General features: G+C 39.2%; 1 protein-coding gene across 6 annotated transcripts in view; it reads left to right on the forward strand.

Annotated features, from left to right (window-relative positions):
• The window catches only part of RNF144A (ring finger protein 144A), a 67395-nt gene that overhangs the window by 9653 nt on the left and 31502 nt on the right, over positions 1-26240 (forward strand). The window contains exons 2-3 of one of the 6 annotated variants that reach the window (XM_042803408.1): positions 3209-3313; positions 7314-7403. The exons of 1 other annotated variant lie outside the window; for it this stretch is intronic. The gene's annotated coding sequence lies outside the window, so the exon portion shown is untranslated. Of the gene's footprint in view, positions 1-2149; positions 2221-3208; positions 3314-5578; positions 5631-5671; positions 5717-7313; positions 7404-26240 lie in introns of those variants that run through there. 4 more of the 6 variants (XM_042803409.1, XM_033009927.2, XM_033009926.2 and 1 more) reach the window with 4 other exon arrangements.

The raw sequence follows: 26240 nt of genomic DNA on the forward strand, positions 1-26240 counted from the left end.
GTGAAAATATGCAGAACTCTAGTACTTGAAAATGGTAAATGCTGTAACATGACAATAAGAAATAATTTAAAAGACTTGTGTTCCTATTTGGTACAGACAACTTATTTTTGAATACATGCATCAGATATAAGCACACCATGTTTTGCTGCATTTATAAATGCTCATGAGAGTTTGTGATAACAGTATCCTATGTGATTGCATCATTATATGCTTAGGGATTCTAAGTGCAAATTGACTTTCTCTTTAATTGAGATGGCTCCTGCCATTTAAAACTAAGATATTCCTTCCTGACAGGAAGTCTGCAGGGATCAGAAAAGATTCCCTGATTTACCTGAGAACTTTTTTCTAAATATACTGTTCTCATATTTCTCTGAAACAACAGTTACTTTTCATAGTAATAATACAAAGAACCTCTTCCAGTTTCATTTTTTTTCCTTCCTACTTAGCAGCCATTCAGTATACTGAAACAAGGAAATGAGGATATTTTGAAATAGGGATACTTTGCATAAATTATTTCCAAAAATACTTGCTGTTTTTTTGAATGTTGACATTTCCTATGGATGTTAACAGTTAAGTAATATAATGGAACTGTCAAAGAAAACAAGATATGAGTTCCTCAGAAAAGAATGATGTAAATATAGTGTTTTTCTTCTCAATGCAGTATGCTTTGGCAGATGTCATCTATTCTGGGGAAGTACCACATATGCAAAGCATGCAAATGCAAAGAGTGGCTTCAGGGCAATCTGTCTCAAAACAAACAACAGCGTTGGGCATCTGATGGTATGTCTTAAAAGTGTATGAACTTTTAATGTGTAAAGACTGGATGTGTCTGTAAATGAGTGAGCAGTGCTGTATGACAGGAAAGATGTGAATTATTTCAGAACATTCTTGGAGGACTGTCTGGTGTTAGCCATGGAGGCAGCCAGGCTGAACGGGGGGCTTTGACTACTGTGGTGTTATGAATTACAGCATTGCATGCCATGCTCTAAATGAGCACACAGAGAAGGGGCTGTGTACCCTGTATACAGAGCTGCATTTTTTGTCCTGACAATTCTTGTTTGGATTATTCCTGTTTTCTTTTACACTCTCCCTGAGTTCTTCTGTGTGTGTAGGGGGGGTATTGATCGGTTGGCTTGGTTTTGAGGCTACATGGGAAACTCGAGGCAGAAAACTGAAGATAAATCACATATCTAATTCCCTTTTCCATCAAAGGACCATAATTCTCTCTTAACTGATACAGTGCCTTTGGTAGATGTGCTGATACAACACAAGATACAGGGGAAGAGCACTGAAAGTCAATGTGCAGTGCTAGTCCAACAGGCATAGGGAAGGTACCCCCACAAAGTTCCAGGAAAACAAAGAGTGTATGCTTTGGGATAAGGCCATTATATCAATTTCTTTTTGCCTCCTACTTTACCTTTATTTTGGCTGTGTAGCTCACTGCCAGTCAGCAGTAATCAAACCATTGCCAAGTCTGTCCATCTGGCTGTAGACTATGCAAAATGAAGTTGTATCTCTGTTAACATCTGTACCTCTGTCACCAGCTGTGCAGACATTTTGTGGCCTGAAAGGAGTTGGCCTGTGTGTTTCTCTTCACCCAGTCCATCTCTTGTGTGCTCAGGTTTCAAGGGGGAGTGTAGGTGCCTCAGGACTGCAGGAATGTGAATCTAGGGCATTTAAAGTAAAAATGAAAATTTCCTTCATAAAAAAAATACTACCTTTTTTCCAGTCAAATACTTCATGTGTTTCAAAGTATCAGAGATGAGCAGCAGCTTTGCTGGTCCCTTTGTGATTGACTGTCAAAATGAGGTCAGGTTAAATCTGTGTGGAATTCTAGGTCAGGCTGAACCTGCCCTTAGATTGCTGTTTAATTTCTCTCAAATGAACAATAGCTTTACAAAATTTTTGCAAATAGAGGAATTAAAAAATGGATTTATATTCTCATACATGTCTGAGGGATGGATAGAAATTTCCTGAAATTGAAACTTTTTTATACCACTTGGCACTTCGATTCAAATCATAGTTAAATTATTTTATTATTTCTCCTTAAGAAACTAGATTAGCAAGCCATATAGAAAAAGCATTTTTACCTGCACAGTATTAAGACTGTTCAAAGTGGTGTGATATGCCTACATCTCCCTTTTTTTAGGAATCCATACAGTATTTCATCAATTTTGCTGCATTTGAAGATCATCTGGAAGGATTACAAAACCTCCTCTAGTAAGATAAATAAGAAGTGATTTCATTATGCTAATAGTAGGTTTTGATTGTTTATTCTTCACTGGAGGGGAAAAATAAATATAGGGAAGACATTTTGCATTCCAGCTTTTTAATGAGCAGGTGTGTGTGTGTGGGGGGAGTTGCCTTCTCATGAAGGCTTAATTGTGTGTGCTTTTGTATTGCACTTATTATAGTAAACCTGGCAGTTAAATCCAAGCTAAGACCACCTGTTAGAAATATAAAATGACAAGGCTTCTTTTGCAAGTGCATCCAGGAGTTAGTAGAGTAGTAATAGCTGTCAGGTTCAAAGCAAAGCTAGTAATTAAATCTTCTGTCTTATTATGTTAGAAATGTAATATATTTCCCTGTTTTCAGCACACAGTATCTCCTGTATCATATGACTGGATCTATTCAAATACCTTTTATCACTATGCTTTGAGGTTTTCTGTCTTCAGGAAATCAGGTAGCTGCTTTCTGGAAAAAGCCTTTTAAAGAGCTTCCCACATCTAATCTGATAAAAAGCAATTTATTGTCATGAACCAGCCAGACGAATAACTGTTCAGCTGTGGTAATCCGAATAACACTTCCCAAGAGAAAATGATGTGGGATATGTAAACCCGAGGGAAGGAGGGGAAGAACTCTGGCAGGTGGTAGCTTCAGACTCTGCTCTGAAATGCAGAGTCTGAAGGGCATTTCTGTCCATGGGCATTTCACCTCGTGGCTTGATTGGCAGCAGAGCTAGGCTGGCACTGGACAGCTCGTATTCGCTTCTCTCATCGCTAAACTGAATTTTTGCTTAAGTGTTTTGAGACGTAACTCTGTGTAACCTCCCTGGCACAGAGCTCACAGGACTTGGGTTTGGTTGTGGCATGTGAATACTTCACACAGCAGAATTTCCCTTTGGCGAGTGCATTGTGTCCCTGGCTGCTCTGGGAGCCATCGCTGCTGAGGGATCTCATCTCTCACCCTGTGGTTCTTTCCTCTGTAGGGGTGGCAGGGTAGGAATGTATGAAATGCAGTCTCCTGACAAGGCTAAGGAGGCTGGTGAGGACATCACGTTTTGCATAAGGCATTGCCACCACTATAAGTAAAGGTGAGAATCCAAAGCTGAAACTCCTCTTGTGCATGTAACCTGTCAAACTTCATCCTCTTTCCTGTGTGTCCTTAGCTTTTGTCCCTGGACCCTGCAGCTGCTGAGCTGTGAGCTGCATCATCAGCTCTGACAGGATGAAGTGGAGAGAGATGAGTTTCACAGCCGTTTATGCCTCATAGCTGCTCTTGGCCGACACAAAAAGCAGCTGAACCATAGGCTGTCACACAAATACAGAGCAGATCCCACAGCCTTTCTTTCAACATCTGTCACTGGTCCTGTGCTGAGCCCGGCACAGGTTTCCTAATTCTGCCTGTCAGCTTGTGGCTCTGTACAATAGAGCTTTTTTTGTTGGGAAAACCATTACAGCACGTCAGCAAAAGCACGCCGGGTGAATGGAGCAGCAGCTGACTGTGAAATATAAACAAGTAGATGTCTATGTGAATTAAACTGGGAATCAAGATGCTCCAGGACTGGGCCTAGACCAGATACCATTTAACATTTGTAAGACAGAAGATTTTTTTTAAAAAAAAAAAGCAAGCACCGACTGTGCTGTTTAGCATTCTGTCATTCCCAGGTTTTAATGATAAGTAAACAGTCACAAAGAATTATTTACTTCTTTTTGATGAGTAAAACCAAAGGTAGGCATGCAGGGTGTGGCTGAATGCAGTCTGATTTCTCAGGGACAAGTTTTCTGTCCATGTATAGCATGGGAGACTGCATCCTGGAAAGCAGCAACTCTGCTAAACTTACTAGGGATCAAGCTGGATACAGAACTTTAAGGTTACCAATGCATTGCTGCAGGGAGAGGAGAGAGGGCTAATTTAATCCTTGGCTGATGTGATTTATAAAAGAAACATTTTTCTCTCTGAACAGCGTTAATGACAGTAATACTCAAATTCTGTATCTGGTCCTAGTTTTCACATCTTTAAAAGGTCTTTGGAAAACCTGCAGGAGGTATAGAAAAAGAGCCACAAGAATTATTAGTGGTGAAAAAATTCCTGTTAGTGATTTAATGTGGAAAGGGTGGGGTATGAGCTGCTTTCATTTATTTTTTTTCCCTGCATTTGTCTTATTTGTGATTATTGGATCCCTGTCCAGATAATTTTAGGATAGACTTCATCTCATTCAAAGATAAATGTCTGAAATAGGTCGATGGATTGATTGGTCAGGTCCATCTCTGGGATAGGTTGCTCTGTTGGTGATGGAGAACAGTGTCACTGGCTGATCAGAAGTAGGCATCTAGCTTTTAAACACTGGTAAAAAATGATCAAGAGTAAACGGTCTGAGAAGGCTATTAAAATTAGAGTAGTTTGGGTTTTTTTAACGTGAATTAAATAGCAAAAAAGGGTAAAAATGGCAAGGCGGCATGCAGGGGAGATGACCATTGCTTATGTCCCTTCAGAAATACTTCTTAAAGTCAAATTTTGTTGGTTGAAGCCTAAGAAAAGGAGGAAGATCTTGAGTGCCTGGATGAGCATTTTAGCTGCCTTTCAGATCAGAAGAAAGAGACTGCATTTTATGTATATTATGCATGTTCTTTCTACAGGATTTAGATGTACAGGCTCTTGTTAAATATAATGATCAGCCTGCAGGCTGGGGGACTGGCAGGATGCTGGCTAATCAAGGAAGAGCCTCTTGGGAAAGCCTTGTGTGGGAGGGGAGATAAGAGGTTTGTCTGGCTCTGTGTAGAGCTTAACCTAGTAGCTGGATATCTCCAAGGAAATGTCAGAGAGGAGGATTGAAATTTCCAGTTTGGATAAGGAACAGGAGGTAAATCTGTGAGGTCCCTCTGGAGGGAGGATAACTGCAGTGTTGTGGCTGGAAGAGATTGCCCAGGAGCAAACAGGAGGAGAGACAAATGCCCCTGATAAAAAGGGAGTTGTTTCCTCAGGATCCCTCCTGCCTTTGAAAGCTAGAAGTGGGAGAGAAGGCCCCAGGAAGGCAGTGCTGAGTGAGGTGCTGGCAAGGGCAAGGTTTTTAAGAGGAAGAAAGAGGTCAGGAGACGCTTGAGTCAGATGAAGCTGATGCAATGACTGAGAGTACTGGCCAGGACGAGTTTTGTGCTAAGGAAGAAGGGCTGGCAGAAGAGCTGGAAAACATCTGCGGTAGAGCTGTAGGGAAGGAGTTTTCAGGCAGTTTAAACACTAGCCATACCCTGATAGTATGAGAAGACACTGAGCATCTTAGCTGCCTTGACAAGAAAGCATCTTTTTAGTAACTTTCTTTTACTTTCTTTTTTTTTTTTTATATTTTCCTCCCATCTAGAGAGTGAGAGATATAACTAGAACCACTGACTGAAGATCTAAATGGAAAGCAGGTGAACAGCTGCAGTTCTGCAAACCAGTAAATTGCCCTTCCTACCAGTCGAGTGGTGGATCTCTTGAGGTGTCCAGCCCAAGGCAGGTCATGTGCCCAGGCAGTATTTGTTAGCCCCATACAGTTACTTGTCTTGCTTTTAGGGTACCTGGGAAATGGGTAATAATTTGTGGTGTTCAGATTAACAAGCTAATGCATCCAATGGACCTTCTAACCTTAAGCTCCAGGAAGCTGTTTACTTATTTTACAAGAAGATACACTGTAATGAAAATAGATTTTGTTTGTCACCTTTTTTTTTCCCCCTCCTAAAATGTCAAGAGAATGTGGGAAGAGAGCAATAACACAGTTTTGTCAGATTTCCTAATTTTCAAGCCGTATTGTAAAGAAGCAAGTAGGAGGGGAAGGTTAAAGTGAGGAGGATGTGCAAGAAGGGAGGAGGGAACCTCTTTTTTGGTGACATAACTGTTGGCTGAATAACTGATCAGTTGCTTAGAATGTTATGGTGCAAATATATCTGAGCTTGTTCAAGTAAAGGTTGCCTTATCTGTCAGGTCTTTCCTTTAACTACTGTTGTTTTTTGTTTTGCTTTGTGTTTTTTTGTTTTTTTTTTTTTTTTTTTTTTTTCCTAAAAGTATGGTAGATATTTTTTCCATATCACATCTCTCTAAATGAAAATTAGAGTGGAGAATGAGAATGTTGCAGGAATTAAATGCACATTTTTAGGAGTTCCAAAGGTTAATGCATGCTTCAGTAACTACAAGTATTTTTAAATAGCATGTTGTTTAAAACTTAAGATGAATAAGGAAGACCAGAATCTTGTGTATTTTGGCTATAAACTAATTTCAAGCTTCATTTTTTAGATTTGATAATGAAGGACAGGTTAATCTACATGCTCAGTTTGAGGAAGCAGGTTTTCTGAGTATTCATTAGAAAGGAACTGAACCGATGATTTCTCTCTGAGAAGTAATACTGTTGTATAAATCTGAAAATAGGAAATAGCTTAAAGTGAAAGTAGGACTCCTGCCAACTGCTGTATACAGAATTCTTTCTCTTCCCTGGCATCTGATCCCATTAAAATGCTTTGCCTGTAAACTGATTTTGCTCAAAGTAGTAGGCTTTGCATGTGGTTTTATACGTATGTTTTCCTGGTACAGTTTCTGGTAATGCTTTGCTAAGTGCATTGAAAATTCTTGTAGTTCGCTGTTGATTTTATATATGAGAGGACCCTGAACCTAGTGCTGGATACAATTTGATCCTTCGGACTGTGTTTTTCGGTAGTTCTGGATCATGGGAGCTGTAGCTATGTAAGCTGATAGTAAAATGTGTGGGCGTTTATTTTTTTTTTATTGTTTGTTTGGGTTTTTTGTTTGTTTTGTTTTTTCCCAGGCTTGGAAATCCATTGCATTAAAAACAACAACAAAAAACCCCAACCAAACAGGAAAAAAAAAATGAAACAACCAAAAAACCTCTTGTATGATGGGATTAATCTTCCCCAGCTGATAAGTACACACTGAGCCAATAAATGCAGAGAGTAGAAGGGGTTAAGAGGTGAATTTTGTCTGTCTTCACTAAGACCGTTTGTGTCACCACACAATTATAAAAGCTCATTGGCAGAAGGGAGCTGTTAGTTCTGTTTTATACAATCAATCTAAATAAAGTCTGACCCTTATTTTTTGTCTTTCAGGCTTGCCTAACACTACCTTGAGCCAAATTCCTAGACTGGTTGGTGCTTTCTCATGGGATCCCTGTGACTGACAAAGGAGAGATTGTTGTGGTAGGCATTTGCCTTGACTATCTTGACAACACTTGGCCTGGGCACAGATGGATGTGGCTTCCAACGCCGCTGCTCTTTCATAGGACTCTTATGCCAACAGGAGCTGGGGTGGGGGAAGTGCCCAAGAGATGGGTTTTATAGTCTTTCAAATTGCTGTCATGTTCCCCCATAAAAATCAAAACCATACAGCCCAAACTACTACACAGGAGGGAAGTCTGTCAAAGTTTGCTTTTAACTATGGAGCTCTAGAATGAGGAGGCTTGGTTCATTTACCATTTAAATGTGGGAAGACAACAAAATCTGCATTCTAGTTGACTTCTTAGCAAAATACAAGGTGCAGAGAGAAAGAATTGTTCCAGCGCAGTTCAATAACTCTTTGAAGCACAGTTTTAATGTACTACCTGAAATGGGTTCACGAGGCTTTTATTTTTATATCTCTATATAACATATATACATAACATTCATCTCTGTATCTCTTAACAGAGCCTGTTTTGCTTTCATATATGGTCCTTGACTTAATAGTTTAATGTCCCACAATGCTACATTTTCAATTTTAAACAACAGTAAATCCATACTCCAAATAAGGAAGTGAGATAATAAAAAAGCATTTTTCTTTTTGAGATGGCTACAGGTCTATATGTACTCCATAGCAAATAGTCGATATATTTAATAAATACATTTCTAGTCAATCAAAAAAAAAAAGTAGCACATATTTATCACCTTGTTTTCTAGAAGGCAGTAAAAAATCTGTTTAAATAATTAAACTCTATCAATTTCTTTGCTGTTTGGAAAGGATCATCCTGTAAATATCACTAGAGCTGAAAGTGCTGCATTATGCTTACTCTAATACATGGCTGTATGCAGAAATAATGACACTTTTAGATTCTTCGTTTGCCTGAGTTATGGTTTGCTGTTGGTAGTTTTCTATTTTTCCAAGCAATGCCACTTTTGCGTGCACCCATCTTCTGGAAGTAGTATTGAAAAGTATATACTTACGGACTAGCAGTTCTTAATTTTTTTCTCCTTTTCTTTGAAACTCATGTTTTTGGCTTAATTATCAAAATGTAATGATGTTCTTGCTTGTGTTTATCTGATCACAGGAAAGAACTCTTTTGGAAGAAATGTAATCATGCCCTCATTGGCTTGAATTTAAGTTCTGAGGTTTTAATGTAACAAGCTGTATGCTCAGCTCGAGTAACATGTTTCAGTGCTCTCACCTCCCTGTTTAGTTTTCTGCTGAGGTGTTTCTGAAGATCCTCAAACCCATCCCCAGGCACCATATCCCATTTTGTGAAACGCAAGGGGAAAAGTGTGTGAAAAGTACTCCCAGGACCTGTGTCCAGTTTCTCAGAAAAGCATGCAGAGCTAGTCCTTCTTTCTTTCTTAAAGAAGTAGAAACAACAGTGTAGTGTCGTTGTTCTGGCAAATGTGAAACAACTGTGGACTTCTGTGATCTCTTGTGGACTTGTGAACAACATGAGACCAGCTCTGACATACTGTGCATATACATAGCTGAAATGTGTCTTGAGATTTTGAATCCTCCTGCTGCCTGCCAACCCTATTTCACTGAAATGGCTCTGAGGGATTACTGAAATGGAACATATTCTGGCAGAGGTCTGTATTGGAAAATATTTGTGGCATACAGATTATCATGAGGTATTTGTGTAACGATCAAGAACATACCCCATACATAGCTCAGACTATTAATACAAAGCAGAAGAGTGTTGCCCTCTGATTTTTCTCATCTAGCAGGCAAGAGCCTGCCACTCCTGTCAGTGTGATAGTGAACATAGTGGCAGAATTTATTGATCTTTCCTAAGCATCTAGAGAAAAGCTTCTGTGTGTTGTCATCTTTAGAGATACTTTCATAGATGTAGCTTGCTCCTGCTCATTAGTAGGGAGAGAAGGGAGCAGATGGGGGAAGTCAGAGTTTGCCAGTAAAAGGCAGAAATCTTCTTTAATGATCTAGTGTTGGCTTGAAATTGTGGGGCTTTCTTATAGAGTTGTTTATTTCTGTCTCATTGTTGATAAAATTAAAATAGTTCTAAAGTTTCATTTTGCTGTGGAAGGAAGCAATCAAAATATTTTGGCTTTGCTTCAGATAAAGATAATGTTTTCTAAGTAGCTGTCCATAACCCTAATGGCAGCTGAGACCTCTGACTGAGTCAGTGTACCATAATTTAGTGACAAGTGTGCAGTGTGGATGATCAAGCTCCAGTGACGCATTCATAATTTGCATTATTATTGTTATTTCTTGTAACAGTAGCCAAAGGCACAGCTTGGCTGAGTCCAACATAGAAAACTTTGATAGCTAAAATGAAATTTAGTAAAGATGTAAATATAACCTGCCTACAAAAGTCAAACAGTGGTTTTTTAGCCTGTGACAAGAAGGAAAAACTGCACTGTAGAGGTGACAAACTCATTCTGTGGCAACAGCCACAAAGTAAAGTTTGTTTTTAATTATACTTCATGAAACAGGATGTAAAATTAACCCTATTTTTTTGCTTTAGTACACAAAAAATCTGCCCCTAACAGCAAAGAAAGGTTTGAAGGTGGGAATTTTTTCAACTAAGCAAAATATTTAAAAGTAAATTATATCAGCTCATTCCAGAGCCATCTGCATTCCTTCGTTTGCCTGGTTATTTTTATGTGCAGGTCTGTGGCTTTCTCAGAGCAACATCGAGTGGTTCTAACCAGACAACTGCTACTCAGTCTTCAGGGTTTATAATTCTTAGTCCTGAATGTCTCACTAATATTACAGAAGAACTGAGCATCCTATTGAAATAAATAGCCCTAAGTTGCATTTCTGAGGATTTATTTAAAATACTGGCAGAGTTTTCCTCTCTTTCATTTTGTTTTGTTTTATTGTTGCTGTGTGGGGTTTTTTGTTTGTTTTGTTTTGTTTTTTCAAACCTAGCATTAGTTTCTAGTAAGTTCAGACTGAATAAGATGTTTTGGGATTGTACCATACACCAAAACCTTACTGGGAATTGTTTTTTCCCTTCTTTTGCAGTCTGTAGGACTGAAATCTGGCTGCAGCTGTTTACTTTTTGAACAGATTCTATGTTTATATGAAATTGGCTTTCTGAATAATTTGTTCCAGGTTCTGTATAACCAACTGGCCACTTTTCTGTTAAGAGGGGATTGCAAGAGTCAGTGGAGTTGGGGATAGTTTGTTGTTTTTTTTTTTGTTTTTTTTTTTTTTTTTTTTCTCCTGTTCAGTCAGTGAGAAGGGAGCAGAGGATGCCAACTACTGCAGATACATAAAGCGACCGGGAAAAGCAGTAAAATTCCAGTACTTAAATGTGCTGGAATTTACTGGCAAGGTATGAAGTAGGGAAAGAGGCACAAGTCAAGACACTTGTCTGCTGTTGTGTATTTTGACCATCATAGAGAAGAGTTAGGCAACTACTGTATACCAGTCTTTGCAGCAATCATCTGTCTTGTGCAAAAAGGTCTCTTTGCTGTATAACAAAGTCAGTTCCTGAGCTCTCCCAAGCAAAACTTCCACTTTTTCTACATTTTCTACATTTTCTACATTTGAATGCAGCAACAAATTCATTATATCAGTACCTGAGAAATTTTCTTGACCCTTCCTAGATTCAGACATGACAGTGGGGCTTCTAATTTTATCTCTGATCAGTTTTTCATTCTCTCATTAGTATATTGATCCCATCGGGAGTCAATAGCTCTGTGTTTGCTGGCATCTCAGTATTACTGAATACTGAATATTCCTCCCATCCCCAAGAGCTAGTAATTCAGCTGTTCCTTATTTTTCTTTAATTCTGGCTTGCTTTCTGTATGTCTCAATTTAGTTTAACTTTCCTATAAAATTTGCAGGTTGGCTTGAAACCATCCTGCATGATCAGAAATGCTGGTGGGAATGAAGCTGCCAAAGAGCTCTGCATCTCAGAGATGAGCTGTCAGCTTCATCCCTTTCCTTTGCTACTGTGGCAAAAAGCTGATTTTCAGCTTGCCATATTAATATACAGTCATTTTAATGTCTCTGTCATAATTTTGGTGTACTGATTTTCATTTCTGTAAAGACTAAAACCCAGGGCTCAGGAGGAAGCAGGTTTGTGGTTGGTCTGTCATAGGCACAAGCTGAGCTGCGCAAGACAAGTAGTTTTCTCAGGGGCTGTGGAAGGAACTTCTCCAGGAACTTGGAGCCCTCTCAATCCTCACTGCTTGCTGGTCCAAGCACAACACCCACTTTTCAACCACATTTTCTTTAACCAAAACGCAAAGCCAATATCCCCAGAAGAAACCATTTCATTTTGAGTATTAGTGGAGAAGACAGGAGAGAGTACAAACTGTCTGTGACAGGATAATTATATTGCTTTATGCACTACATACCACTTTGCCTGCTTTTTCCATCTACTAAGTCGCCAACCATGCCTGGCATTGCAGGAACCCAGGCCTCCTGGTTATTTCAGGTCACTAGCAGGTATTGGTGTATCCTCCTCAACCCAGCTCAGGTCATTCAAATCTATGATTAGAAGTTAAGGACCAGTTTGCCACTCAATATTGAATTGTTATGTCCAAGGGCAAGAGCCTATATTGCTGACCTGTGCCTAGAAGAAGACATCTCTGCCCAGCATCCTGAATTCTCATTCTAATGCCAATTTTCTGTGACCATAATTCGTTCCTTTTATATTGCTTTGTGATTTTTTTTTTTTTTTAACTGATTTTTTTTTTTTTTGGTCATCTTTATCAGCCATTTTTACAAAAGGTTAGATACTTTTATTTTCTAGCTACTACATAGTCAGAAGCCCCATGTGGTCAGCTTCTGCTTTTATATGTTTTTAAATCTTGATTGTGGATGTTTTTTGGTCTGCATGTTCTTTTCATTTTCACTGTCTTGTAGATCTTCATTAGTGGGGTTTGGGATTTTTCGTTCTTTTGCAGTATGGATAGACTACAATTGTGCTGCTAGTTACTGACCTAGTTGCTTTGTTAGTCATATTCCCAAACTCCCCATTAACTCAACTGTGTGACTTCAGCTATTAGTGTTCAGTGGCTTAAAGCTTAGGTAGCACTGCCTTGGCTTACAGCTGGTACGGTATGTCTGGTGCAAAAACCTCCTTATTCTCCATTTAGAACAGTCTGGTATGGATGAGAGAGATCCGGATTTTCTCATTTTTTCGGTTGCCTTGTGGGATCTTCCTATACTGCTCTGGCCTTTCCTACCTCAGTGAGTTCCAAAGCCCACTAAGCACCTTTGCTCAGGTTGCAACGCTCTTGCTGCCACTTGTGCTGACTGGTGTAAAGGAGATGCACTGGTCTTGTGTCTCCAATTTTTAAACAAATAGCTTGTTCCAACTCTTGAAGAAGCGGCAGCCAGCTACTGTGCTCCTCCCTCTTTTTTGTTTTTAAAGTATCATTGCATTGCTCTTGAATTTATTTAATTGGTTTCCTGCTAGAAAGAAACTAAAGGGCTGCCTTTGCCAATTAACTGGGGCAAAATACTGTATTGGTAGACAATATAGACTAACCAAGGATTTCAGAAGAGAAATGTGGGATAACTTTGATGGTTAATCACTTGTTCTTTGGTGGGGGATTCTTTTCATTAAATATGGAATAGGAATTCAAAGACCTTCCAGGGTTCTGTTCCTTCCATGTGGAAGTTTTCTTCCCATATAGTTTTAGTACTGACAAACTATTTAATCCTAAAAGCATGTACAGCTCTTAACTCCTAGTCAAATAAATTTTGTCCTTTGACCCCAAAAAAAAAATATTCTAAAGAATGACTTCAGGCCTGTAACACAGTTTACTCCTGTAATAGACTATCTTTAGGAGCATTAATAGCCATATTTTAAATGAAATTTCTATTATTGGCCTTCTGGATTGCTAGGTGCAATAAAGTTAACCAAGAGAGAGCAATCAGATTGAGTTTGTTACTAGGAATATCTAAAAACAAACCACAAAGGCTAATTTTAAGCAGTGGGTTGCAATCCATATTGTTTAGCTTAGAAACTCTGGAGGAATTCTTTTCCAAATGTGTCTATTTTAAATCGGTATGTCAGACCACTGTGGCTGCTCTTTCATGGTCTCCTTAACATAAAACACTACGGTGACCATTAAAGTAAATAGGAAAAAGTAGCAATTACAGAACTTACCAAAAAAGATTCATTTCTTAGTATAGTGGATTCCCTTTAAATAAGGGGGGTATGTCTCAAGAGCTGGGTGGGTGGTGTGTGTGTGTACCATGTTGTTTTGCTGGGACCATAATGAACGACCTCATCTGTGATCTTCCCAGAAGCTGAAAAGAGGGCAGACTTCTGTGGTTTGTCTTGTTTTGTTTGGGAAAGCACAAGTTGAACTTGGAAAGATTCCTTCCATCTAAAATGTTCAACACGTGGCCTCTGGAAACTGTAGAATATATTTACCATTTTTTAATTCAGCCTTTTTAATAATAACTTACAGCAAAATTTTGTTTTATTAAGTCTTTTCTGCTTTATTTTATAATAGTGAAATAATGCTAAATGATTGATATGATTGCTTCTTCTTTTTTAGGCTGTATACAAAAGGGAGGAAGCTATAGGAATCAAACTGCTCAGACAAATACTGTTTCCTGACACCCAAATGGGTCTAGAGAAAATGATTGTCCACTAAATTCAGCTACTCATCTGTTTTCTGAGTCAGAGAACTTAATACAAAGGCTATTAATATTAGTTGAATTGTTTTATAACTTTGTACCGATGTTAACTTCTGAAACCTGTGGTCCATGGCAGTGTGCACTATGCAAACAGGAAAGGAGAAGTAAAATCTTTTTCCCATAGAGGAGTTTGCAGTCTGAGGGTGATACCAACCCTTTTCTGGGTTATCTTACAGTATGAAGCAAGACCTGACCTAGTGTTTAAGGTAGTTTGTTTGATTCCTGAATAAACTGTTTGTGACTGTGCAGAGCAGCCGCCCGAGTATCTGTCAAGGTCCTGAAAAGACTTTTTCAGACGTAACTGATGTTCAAGGTGAGAGGCTTGATATAGATGTTTTACACAGGGAGAAACATGTCTTCAAAGAGCTATTAGCTGTTTCATTGGTACTGTTTTTGTAGGGCAAACTTTAATCACCTTTTAGTTATGGGCTGATCACTTAGACTTGTGGAAGGAGCTCATGTGATTAAGTGGCTTAGGGAATATATTGTATATATCAGTGCTTTAAACTATAAGTGTCGCTGCTTTATTCTGTTTCCTTCTTTAGGAAGTAAAATGGCTTAATTCTGGTAATGTTAACTTCCTTTAAAAACGATCAGGACTCATTGAAGAAAGCTCTTCGTTTGACTGTTTCGTTTTTAAAGCTCTTCTTTATAAACTCCTAGGATGATGACCACAAACTTAAGCTGCCCGAGAGAGGTTTTAATTCTTGCTAGAATAAGTCTATGGAAGTTTCCCTCACTTTACGCTGCATGCCAGATCTCTCTGCTGGGAAACTGTGCAGAATAAGTACGTGTTTTCTATCCCTGTTCTGAATGTGCTGCTAGTCAGGAGGTCAGCACTGCGACCCACAAGTGTGCAGTGAGGGCAAGTAGGAGTTACGGATCCAGCAGAATGCCAGTAGCATCCAGAGAGTGTGGATTGAGCCTGGTCGGTAGCCAACCAACACGCAGCCACTCTCTCTCCCTTCTTTTCTGGCAATAAGAAGGGACAGAGAGGCAGGCTTGGGGTTAGAGATAGGACTGGGATGGGGAAAAAATCACCCTTTATGGGCACGAGAAAAAGGCAGACTCGTTAGGGGAAGAAAAAAAAGAACATACATTTATTACAGACACTAACAACATGTAAAAGAGTAGGATAGTGAGAAGCATTGCCACATCTTGAGAACACCTTCCCCCCACCCCTCCCTTCTTCCCGGGCTCAGCTCTGCTCCCGATATCTCCACCTCCTCCCCCATCTGCACAGGGGGCAGGGGACGGAGGGTGCAGTCAGTGCTTCCACTTACTCCATCTTCGGTGGGAGGAGCTTCTGGAACTTGTTCCCCCTGCTCCGTCGTGGTCCCCCTCTCACAGCAGACAGTCCTCCACAAACTTTCTCCAACTGGATTCCCTCCCACGGGCTGCAGCCCTTCCCCAGCTGCTCCAGCATGGGACACCCCCACACGCTGCAATCCTCCCAGCACTGAACTACAACAGCGGGGCTACCTTTTCCCACAAGACCCCGGCCTTCTTCAGGCACAGACACCTTGATCATCCAGCTGAAAAACACAGGCCATAAATCAGTGTCTGCTCCACCGTAGATCTTCATGGGTGGCGGGGGGGGCTGCCCTGCCGTCTCTACCACAGGATACAGGGGGGTCTCTGCTCCGGCACACCTCCCCCTTCCTTTCTTCCTCCGTTCCTCCACTGACCTGGGCTATCCTCCCTTGGATACTGTGCAGTGAAGGTGAGACTGAAGAACTGGATTGTGATGCAGATGATGTGATGGGAAGAGGGCAGGCTGCTTCAAGCAGGAGGAAATTGGAGCAACAGTATTATGTATAAGAAAGGAGATAAAAAGACAAAATAAAACTTTTAGGAGGATGCAAGGTGATAATCAGTTGGATTTGAACAGTATGCAGAGAGACATTTGAATCCAGAGTCATCAAGTTTCTTAGGCCAGAAGTTTGTTGTAAAATGTCCTAGCTGATATGTATAATTTTTATCACGTGAGGCATAAGATGATATGAGGAATTGACTGTTTGGTGAGAGATTCAGCAATTCTCAAATCTTTTCTTCTGTTATCCAGTTTTAAATTTGATACTACTATTAAGAGAAACAGTAAGAAACTGGTTCTGTTGATTAGGCTAGATCCTATCTGCAGGATGTACTGAGCAGGCTATATCAGAGTTTTCTCAGTGTTTGAGAAAGAGGGGAAAAAAAAAAAACCAAATCATTTTACTGTTCTATAATTCAGCCCACTGCACAGCTCAAGGCATTAGATTTATTGTCAGGAGACAGAATTCTTCCAGAAAGATGTGGTGATCTAGTGTGTTTGGTTTGTTTTTGTTTTTTCTGTTTCAGTGTTTTTCCTCTGGCTGAGGTGCCTGGTATTAGACACACAGTCTCCCCCTGAAGGCCTTCAAAATCATTCTCCTTCCACTGAGTAGGTAATGTAGGCAGTTATCTTAGAAAATCGGCTTCCTTTAGGCCTTATCAATAGGGTGACTATCTTAGGTAGTCTAAATCCCATCCTAAGTTTCTCCTTATACTTAGTCCAGTGTGTCACAGAAACATGGTGAAGGAGTTTGTATACCGTGGCATCTAATACAAATACACCATATTTTTCTGTCAGCTGAAGACTAGAAGGGTAGTTCTGGGTCATAGCTGAAGCACAGTGCAATATGGTATAATAGAAGCTGTTATTTCTACAGAGAAGCTGTCCAACTTCTAGCTAGAGTTGCTGTTTTTAGGCATGGTTTTAGAAAAAGTAAAAGTAATTTTCCAGATGGCTGTAATTACTAGACAAAACCTTTCTTTGAAGTTTTACTCTTTCTATGAAGAGTCCTTCTCTTTTCTTATACTTCAGCAATATTTTCTTCCCAGTCCTATTGACTGACTATGTGCTCTCATGGTGGTTCTTTCTCTTAATACTGTTAGTGGAAGATAACTTCAGAACAAGGGAGAACTTGATGCTAATCTCTGAAGGGCAGATCTGGGGCATGAGACTGAGAACTTGCTGTCCACACCATGAGCTGTGAAAAATGCCATCTCTTACAAATATCTGCCTGGAATTCAGTGGTGGTTATTGAGTCACAGGAACAAAGAGAGCTGTGGGTAAGTTAACCAGACTTCACCCCACTCTGCTCTTTTCAGCTACCAGTGTATCTGCTTTGCAGTTCATGTAGCATGTGAAGGGATGGTACTTGTGTATGAGATGTTTTACAGCTGTGAGCTGTTGTCAAAACCTGAGCTCCACTGTTAGTATACAAGTGACAGTAAAAAGGTTTGTGGAGTTTTTCAATCCCATGTACTTTACTGCATCATCTGAGATTTGCACAGTACTGGGCAGTACATGAAGCATGTGTTTTGCCACAGTTGCAAGAAAAAAAAGTTACAAAGAAAATTTAGATTTTCTTTTGACTGGTGGAAGTGAAAGAATTGCTCAGCTGGTCTTTCCAGGTGTCTCAGTCAGCACTAGGGCTCCACTCCCCTTGCTCATATTAACATCTTCTCAGTAATTTTGCATAACTTTAAATGTGGCTTTAAGCTTCCAAGGCTTTTCTCTTCCCTCAGCAAAGAACAAACTCACAAAGCTCGAGCTTGGTGGCATTTGGGCTTTGTGTAAACATAGCTCTTAATTTCTTGAGAGTCAACTGTGGAGAAGGAAAAACCTTGTGTATGTTAAAGTTTCAAACTGCTCCTTACTGATTTATTGCTATTGTGGAGACAGCTCAGAATGTACTAATTCGTCAGTTCCTTGTAAGCAGAGAGGAGGGAAAGAATAGGAGGAAGCAAGGAAGGGGGTGGAGGGGAGAAAAAGTTGGGGAAGATAAAGTAAAAACATGGGAAAATGTAAGGGATGGGAAGGAAGGCATAGCAAAGCAGTTGTTTTTGAGTGGTTTACAAGTTTCTGAAAAATAATAAAATAAGAGTTAACCCTAGAGAGCAGTGAAATTGTCTGTGCCCTTGTTATTACTATGGCCTTCACAATCTATAACATAATTCAGTAATGAGTGACTTATCACTGCTGAATAGTGTTCAGGGACTGTTGAAGCCGCAAGTTGCATGCTCAGGTTACAACTGGCTTTGGTTAAGACCAGGGTCTTTTAGGTCAGCTTCATCTTACCTTACTTTAAGACCTTTTACAGATGTTGGAAGTCTGTCGGATTCACCCTGGTCTCCTTTCATTGTGGGAGAGTTATGACCAGCAAGAGGGCAAGGCATATGGGTGGAAATCAGCCTAAGGTTTAAGGTAGTTTAAATGCAGGTTGCCTGTAGCCAGTAGTAGAGCTCTAGTTGGTATGGCCACCAGAACTACCAAAATAGTCAGCACACCCCAATGTAGGCACCTACAGCCCATGATTATAATGGGAGCTTATAGCTGGAAAACATGAAAGTATCTTCTTAGCCATGTTAATTTGGAGTAGAATTTAACTGTATTCTGAGCTGCCTGCCTTGGCTGATGAATGCTAGCTGTGTAGCCCTTGGCGTAGCTATAGTTTTGAGCTTAAATTCTGTTAACAAAGGTGGTGGCTACAAGGTACAGAATACTCTGTAAACCTGAAAACTTAGTAACTGTCAGCTTTCTTCCAGTATAAGTAAAATCTGAAAACATTCAGCCAGGAAAATGAGTTTGACTTCCTGATTTTGTCTTGTGATAACCAAAAAACCCAAGTCAACAGGATGTTGCTCTTTCACTCTGAAAGTCTTGTGGTTGTTGCCTGCATCTGCTGAAATGGTTATATCACAACTCCTTTCAAGAAAAGTTACACTGCGTTTGTTATATTCAACTATCAGTGGAGAGAGAAGGTTTGGGTTTTTTCCTGAGCTCTTACTCCTTCATTCATGATGCCAATAGGTTGTTTTAATTTGTAATTGATCTTAGTCTCACTACTATTTCAGTCATGGAGCTTTGTTTCTGGTTTGTTGAAATGGGGGAGAAGAGGAACTGTGGAGTGTAGAGTGTCACTTGTCATATGGAGAAAGCATTAATTATTTCCTAGATTCTATGTGCAGCTGATCTTCCTGCCTCTAAAATACGTAGAACTTAAACTTTTCAACTGTTAATGATTTAAGCTGTGGTCTTCCACACTTCTGCATCGGCTTAGTGGTTGCCACAATAACTCATAGATGGTACCTTGGTCTTGGCTCTAGTATTCAAAGGCAGTGGTTCATTGTATTAAAGTTTATGGGAGGTTTTTAATGAGGAATGGCTTTAAAGTTCATGGGAGTTTTTAATGAGGATCTAAGAGGTTCATGACTCTTAAAGCAAGCAAAGGGGATGGGCAGGCTCATTCTCTCCAGATCAAGATGTGTTGCATTTGTGCCAGTTTCAGATCCAGGTGATACAGCTGTGCTACAGTGTCTAGGCTTTTCTCCAGTACAACGGAGGATGGAATTTTTGTGCTCAGCATGGAGGAGGATGCTTTTCAAGTGCTTATCATCTTGGCCTAGCTGTTTCGAATTATCTTGAGGCCTTGTCTCTCAGGCTGCTGAGAGTGCCCCAAGGTGTGTACTGAGGGTCTGGGACTCCACTGCTGAGAAATAGGAGGGTGCAAGGAATTCTTAGCTCTCTCCCTGAGGTGCTCTGCTGCTCCGGGACTTGTATAATCTCTTGGATAACAAACATCGATTAGACATGTGAATTCTGAGTAGTGTTCCCTTAATATTACCATGTCTCTGTCATTTTGTTCATGTCATCTTTATAGGAATATTGAATGTTTGGGGCATAATGCAGTGGAATTCCACTTCAGTTGTACTTTGTACAACAAAATACCTTTCTTCTGTGAACAGCCGGGAAGAATATATTTTTTTTTTTTTCCCCCTATTTTTCTCCTAATTTCTCCCCTGTATTTCCTGTGTTCTCTGTCTTCTTTCTCACCCCCTTTTTATTAAATTATGTGGGTTTTTTCTTCATACCTTTTGAATCTTACAGTTCTTTCCCTTCTGCCTGACCGCAACTTCATTCAGATGGAATAGTGATTTTTTTCTTTTTTTCTTTTAAATGTTTTCACCCCTGCCTACAGGGTCTGAATAACAGTCACACCCAGTTTATTTCAGGTTGCTGCTGTTTGGCAGTGCTTCCAGAAGCCACAGTGGCACCAGAGCTGGTGACAAACACAGGAAAATGCAAAGTCAGAAAAGCCTTTGGCTCTGTCACATTATTCAGCGGCTGTATTTTTTGGGATACATGAAAGGATCTTGCCCTTTGAGGTACGTCTGCATTGACAGAAGATGATTTTGTGGCATGTCTATTTGTAGTACTCTTTAGAAGTTTGAGCTTTAAAAATCTGTTTATTTTCCGTGTTTGTCTCCATAATATCTTTTCCTCTCTACCTACCCATGCATTTGATAGACAGTTCCATCATATACATACATAGATCTAGAGGCTGTCCATTACTTTTCTAATATTTAAAATCTTTCATGGTCTGTGCTGTAATGAAACCAAGCTGTGTAAATTATTCTTTTTTTTTTTTTTTCCTTATGATACTAATTTCTCAGGAAAAGAAACAAGGAAACTTTTTAGTCAGATATTTAGTAAAGAATTTTTTTTTTAACTTCTTCCTAACAGTGACTCCAGTAGATTCTAATTTTTTTTTTTTTTTTCCCACTCCTGATGCTATTGTTCAGATACCTTTTATTACTGGGAAACCAGCTGTTCTTTCTCTTTTTTTTTTTTTGTCTTCTTGGGCACTGGAATGTTTCAGTGTAATCTTTATATGTGTATATATTTTTATATTATATATATATGTGCATATATATTAGATAGTTAAGTATATTTAAAGTATGTTTTTTATAAGTCAGGAAGGTAAGGCAAAGAAACATAGTGGCTATTCATGGGGTGGACCGAAGTTTCTGGAATAATTGTTTAAACTCAAGAAGGAGCCTGTTTCCCACATGCTGTATTGACCAGGAGATTAAAGTTGCTGACAGTGCTCTAAGCTTTTACACGGTCTTTTATCTCTTCTGGGCTCGGGCCCTGGAATAGCTTGAAGATAAGAACAGAGACGATGAGCTTGGAGTTGGTGGTTAGCTGGTGTAAAGGCTTAAAGGCCAGGTCTGAAGAGTTCCCAATAGACTATGTGTTGACGTGACTTTCTGCAGGATTCTGTACAGGCTGAAGTTTCTTCTATGTTGAAAAGAGTTATGCCTGAAAACAGCAGCCTGCTATACTGCTGGAGGACAGAACATGGCTTTACTGGTTGGGGTTGTCTGGAGTTCAAAGGATGACTGATATCTGCTGGGCTTGTACTGTTGATTGTGGATCAGATTTCTGAGTGAGCCTTAAGAGTTAGGTAGGCATTTAGCAGGATTTAAGAACCAAAGGCAAGCACCAAACATCTGTAAATTAATAATCTCTAAATACCTAAACATCTATGTAAATGCAGTCTTCTATGTGTTAGTTTACCTGACAAGTATCAGAGAGAATTATTCTACTTTACCTCCCAAGCAGTTCTGTGAAGATGAAGAGCTGGAGACAGACAGTTCATGCAGTGATAGATGCCAGTAACTGGGATTGATAAGTGAGAGACACTAAGTCTGCCTGCTAACTTTTACAACCATAAAATCTACCTAATGGGTGAATTTATTCATTAATTTGTTTTATAGAGAGTCTTACATGGCCTTATCAGTCTGTGGTACAGTTGCATAATAAAAACTGGCAGCACCAACATAAAAAAGGTGCTAACTGGTCAATTAAGTCATGCAGGCTTCTTTTGTATCTTTCTATCCATATAATCTTTCTTATGATCCTTGGAAGAGCCTAGGAACAGAGGAAAATGGCATCAAGTTCAATTTTGACAGAGTATAATAATCCAAGGTTCAGAACTGTTGCTGAACACCTTCAGCCACCAACCTTGATCAAGTAAACTAGTCCCTGATGACATGGGGGGTATTGTAGATGTCTGAATCACATGCAGTGAGCTACAGCTGTGGCTACATAGGAAGGCTCAGAATTGTTTGTCAGTCAAAATATTCACTTAATAGATGTGGCAGGCAGTGCCAGTTACAGGGTGCAGCATAGTAACCTTTCTGCAGATGATTCCACTTCAGAAATGTGCATTTTTCCACATAAGTAAAAAATCTGGAAAATTTTGTATATATTTACAATTTTATGTATTTATAAATATTAGATGGATAAATATAATATATAAGCATACTTTATATATTAAATATATAAAATTGTACCGTGACAGGTGTGTTTGACTTCATGTAGAAAGAAGTATAGCCTGGATTACACACACACACACACATATATATATACAAAAATTAAAATTTTACTATAGGAGATGTATTTAATTTCATCTAGTAGCCTGGATTATTTTAACTAGAGTAATTTTGACAGAAGGACAACAGGAATAAGAACCAATTTTAAATTGCACCTAAATCCCTTCTTTTGACTTCTAAAAGAGCTGTTTTATATCATGTCAGTAAATTCAGATTAAGGTACTTCCTTAAGGCAGATGACTTAAGTGTGCCTAATTAACTAGCTGTCTGGAAGAAGACCCATCCATGATCTAAAGCTGAAATTTAGATTCTGTTGAAAGGTCTGATTTGAGTCATGCTTGGTTAAAGAGACCCACTAGTCAAAATGTGCTGTGTATGATTATTCCATCATATTTCCTACTCGCTTTTTTCTCACATAGCTGGTCATGTATCTGCGAAGTGTTGACAATGTAACTGCAGCTTGACTGTGCAGTGCTGTGCCATGACTTGACTATAGTGCAGTAAGAAAAATCATACTGTTTTATGATTTCTTGAATGACTTGCATGGAAGAAAGTTGCATTATTTCATGCTTTCACAGAGTTTTTCACAGAAGTTTTCACAGTATTTCTGTTTCACTGTTTTCTGCGACTTCTTGAAGCCTGGAAAGAAAGAATTGTATTCTTGACCAGATATCAAGTCAGCCATTTGTTCTCACTTGAAAATGTAGTCTGTGTAGGCGGACCAAAAACTAAGGGATTACTGTTCAGATATCCAGTTCATACTAATTTAATTCATTAGTAGTTGTGCAGAAATAACGAGAGATTCCTTTGCACTCCATACCCATCTTCCGGAATGTGTAACAGTCATATTTTCAATATATTAACATGTTACAGCAACAAGACTTCAGTCACTTCTGTCTCTTTGTGCAGTGGTTCATTTTTTGGTGTGGACGTGCACATGGTTGCAGAATTAAATAGTCATTAGTCAGGTTGATTATTGATGAAAAGACATCTCTGAACAACCTATTGCTATTTCCTATGCTTCCTACTCCCAGTTTGCTTTAGAATGCTGTCCTAGAAAATTATGTGCTGTATTACCATATTTCCTAAACTCAGCATTACCAGATATGGACAATAGTCTGCAAAAATATGTAAATGAGACTGACCTTGACTGCAGTAGAGTTTGGAGTCTGAACTGATAACAAACTTCTCTTCTGGTTTTCTTTGTCTCTAAGTCTGATTTGGCACGTCTGTTATCAGCGCATGTGAAGTACTGATGTTTACTGAGTTTGGTAATCAACTCTAAATCTTTAATGAACTAAATATTTACTGGGCTAATATCTGTTCAATAGGTAGATTGGACTGTAGTTCTATACCTTTACTAGTTGTATTTCTTGTATGATTTGGCTACCTGCCTCCTAGCAGGTAGCCAAACCATGACACAAAATTTTCTACTGGGTCATGCTGTAACTGGTGGTCTTCAGCACGAAGGCACACCAGTACATATTTTTCAATATTTTGTTCCCCTAGCGCTCTGTTCAGTTGCCTTCCCTTTCTTCTTGCTGTTACTTTACAGTCTTCCCAAAGCATTGCATATCACTCGAAAGCATGAGAATGCAATCTGAAGCCATAAGAGACCACAGCCACGGAACAGCAGGAGTCTTAATCTGGTTCTCACAAAGGGGTGTTTTGTTTATTTTTTTTTCCTCTGCTCGTTTCTTGTAAGTTTGTTGTTTGGTTTTGGTTGTTTTTTTTTTTTTTATTTATTTATTTTAAAGCTTTCTTAAGCAACATGATGTAAACACAGAAACTTACTTAGTTGCAATAGTGTGCCAGATGATCATGAAGCAAGATCTCGTATGTGCTTCGAGAAGCATCATTCTCTGTGTTCCTTTACAGGGATCCCTAGCAGAGATGCTCCACTGGGGTGTAGTAGCTTTTTGTATGTGTTTTCCAAGGATAGGTGGCAAATTTCTTGACCCTTGCTTTAATGCCACCTGCAACAACAGATTTGTCCCCCACCCCATAGTGAATGTAAGATTTCCATATTAAAAGATGACGTTTGGCAAGGAGGGGTGAGCAAGAATGTCTCTGCTACTATTTGTGGCTGTATTGAGGTTTCTGTTATCACCATGGCTGCGTTTGTCATGGATTACATGCCAACTGTATGGGACAGCCAATATCTGCTGGCCTGCTGGATGCTAGCTTGAAAAAAGTTTCACTTTAAATCACTTTCGCTTTGCAGGAGAAGGCAAAGAGGAAAAGTATTTCCCAGTGAGGTGTTACTGCAGTGTAGTTGTGCTACAGAAGAGAAATTACCACAGTGATACCAGTAAGCCTCTGTTGAAAGTTCCTAGGGAACAAGTGTAAGCTTTGGAGCGGAAAGGTTAATATTTTTCTCCTTTAACATCACTTATTGACCCACAGTGAATATATATATATATATATATATATATATATATATATATATATATATATATAAATCTTTTTTGTCTGGATCAAATTGTATCAATATGTTTGGCAAGCTTTTAGTCTGAACTGTGTCAGATTTCAAGTCTTTGCCATAAAGCTTCCTAGGATTTTGGACTGCCTAGTGTGTGCAAGTGTATTCTTAACTTTAAATTTATCCTTCTTCATTGTTCATCTGCTAGTTTCATCTGCTTGGTGCCATAAACAACAGAAGTGCAATAAACTGGGCAGGACAAGCAAAGGACACTCAAATGAATAGCAAACAGAGTTAGTTCAGGTGTGTTTGAGCACTGCTTTTCAAATACTTCATGAGTCTATCTGCAAATGTCAGCTAAACCAAAGTTTGGAAGAAGAAAATTGTTTTTGCTGATATTTTGTGTTAAATGAAAAAGTAGTGGCAATTGATAGTAAAGAAGCAGACTAATAGCTTTAAAAATCTTGGGTTTTCATTCATATCACCATTTCATACTTTCCTGTTGAAGTGTTAGGAAAGACTGCACAGCATAAGTCCTATCTTGTGATGTGAGACCATTATTCATGTGCCATTCTGCAGGACAATTTCATGTTTCCTTTGAAATGGTGTGGAGCTTGTGTGGGGGCTGTCAGAGGAAGTGATCCAGAGCATCCCTGGGAATGGAGTGGTTTAATCTTTCCTCTCTCCCCCACTTCTCCCTGTTGGCTGCACTAGAAATAAGAATTATTAGGCTCTGCTTTTTTTGATGTTTTTATGAATCTTTAAAGGGCATCTTCTAATGAGTTAGATGGAATGGAGGGCTAACATAAAATCTTCACTTTGTTTCAGAGAATTTAGAGACCTTAGTGGAGACGTCCACAATTTATTGAATATCAAAGACTCAGACTTCACAAACACTTCTTTGAACTCTCCATGTGATTTCTTTGGGGGCAAAAAGCATATTTTGATTGAACATCTGCCTAAACCTAGTCTAATAATCCTTAAGGTTATTTGTCGCAGTTCTGGAGGTCTTGGGAAGTTCACAGATAATATAACTTGGATATAAGCAGTTCCTGCAAGTGCCAGTGGAGGGGGAAAAAAAAGCAAGCAAGCAACCAACCAACCAAACAAACAAAATCCAAAACAAACAAACAAACAAAACAAAACAACACCACTGTAATTATGGTTGGAATAGTGTAACTGCATAACTGCTGGCATGGGAAAAGTAGGGAACCAGCTAATTTTGAGAAGGAGGGAGGTGAGGTACTGTGGACCTCCCAGCAGCCTCAGGATGTGCATTTCCTACACTTAGAAGGTAAATCACAGTGACAAAACAATACTAGTAAATAGGGTGTTAAGATTAGATATACTTTATAAGTTACCCTAGATGTTTGAGGAAGTGTGTGGGTTTTTGTTTCGGTTTGTTTTGTTGTTTTTCCCCTCCTCCCCCAATGTATATAACTTGTAAATTAGTTTTCTTCTTTGTGGGAATACATTTGTTATGGGTGAAATTATTTTCTTACTGGTTAGTCATTTAACAACTCTCCATCTGGGCCCCAAAATCTAGGATATA

This window comes from Tyto alba, unplaced genomic scaffold (assembly GCF_018691265.1).
Source record: "Tyto alba isolate M040663 unplaced genomic scaffold, T.alba_DEE_v4.0 Super-Scaffold_40, whole genome shotgun sequence".
NCBI classification, from domain to species: domain Eukaryota; kingdom Metazoa; phylum Chordata; class Aves; order Strigiformes; family Tytonidae; genus Tyto; species Tyto alba.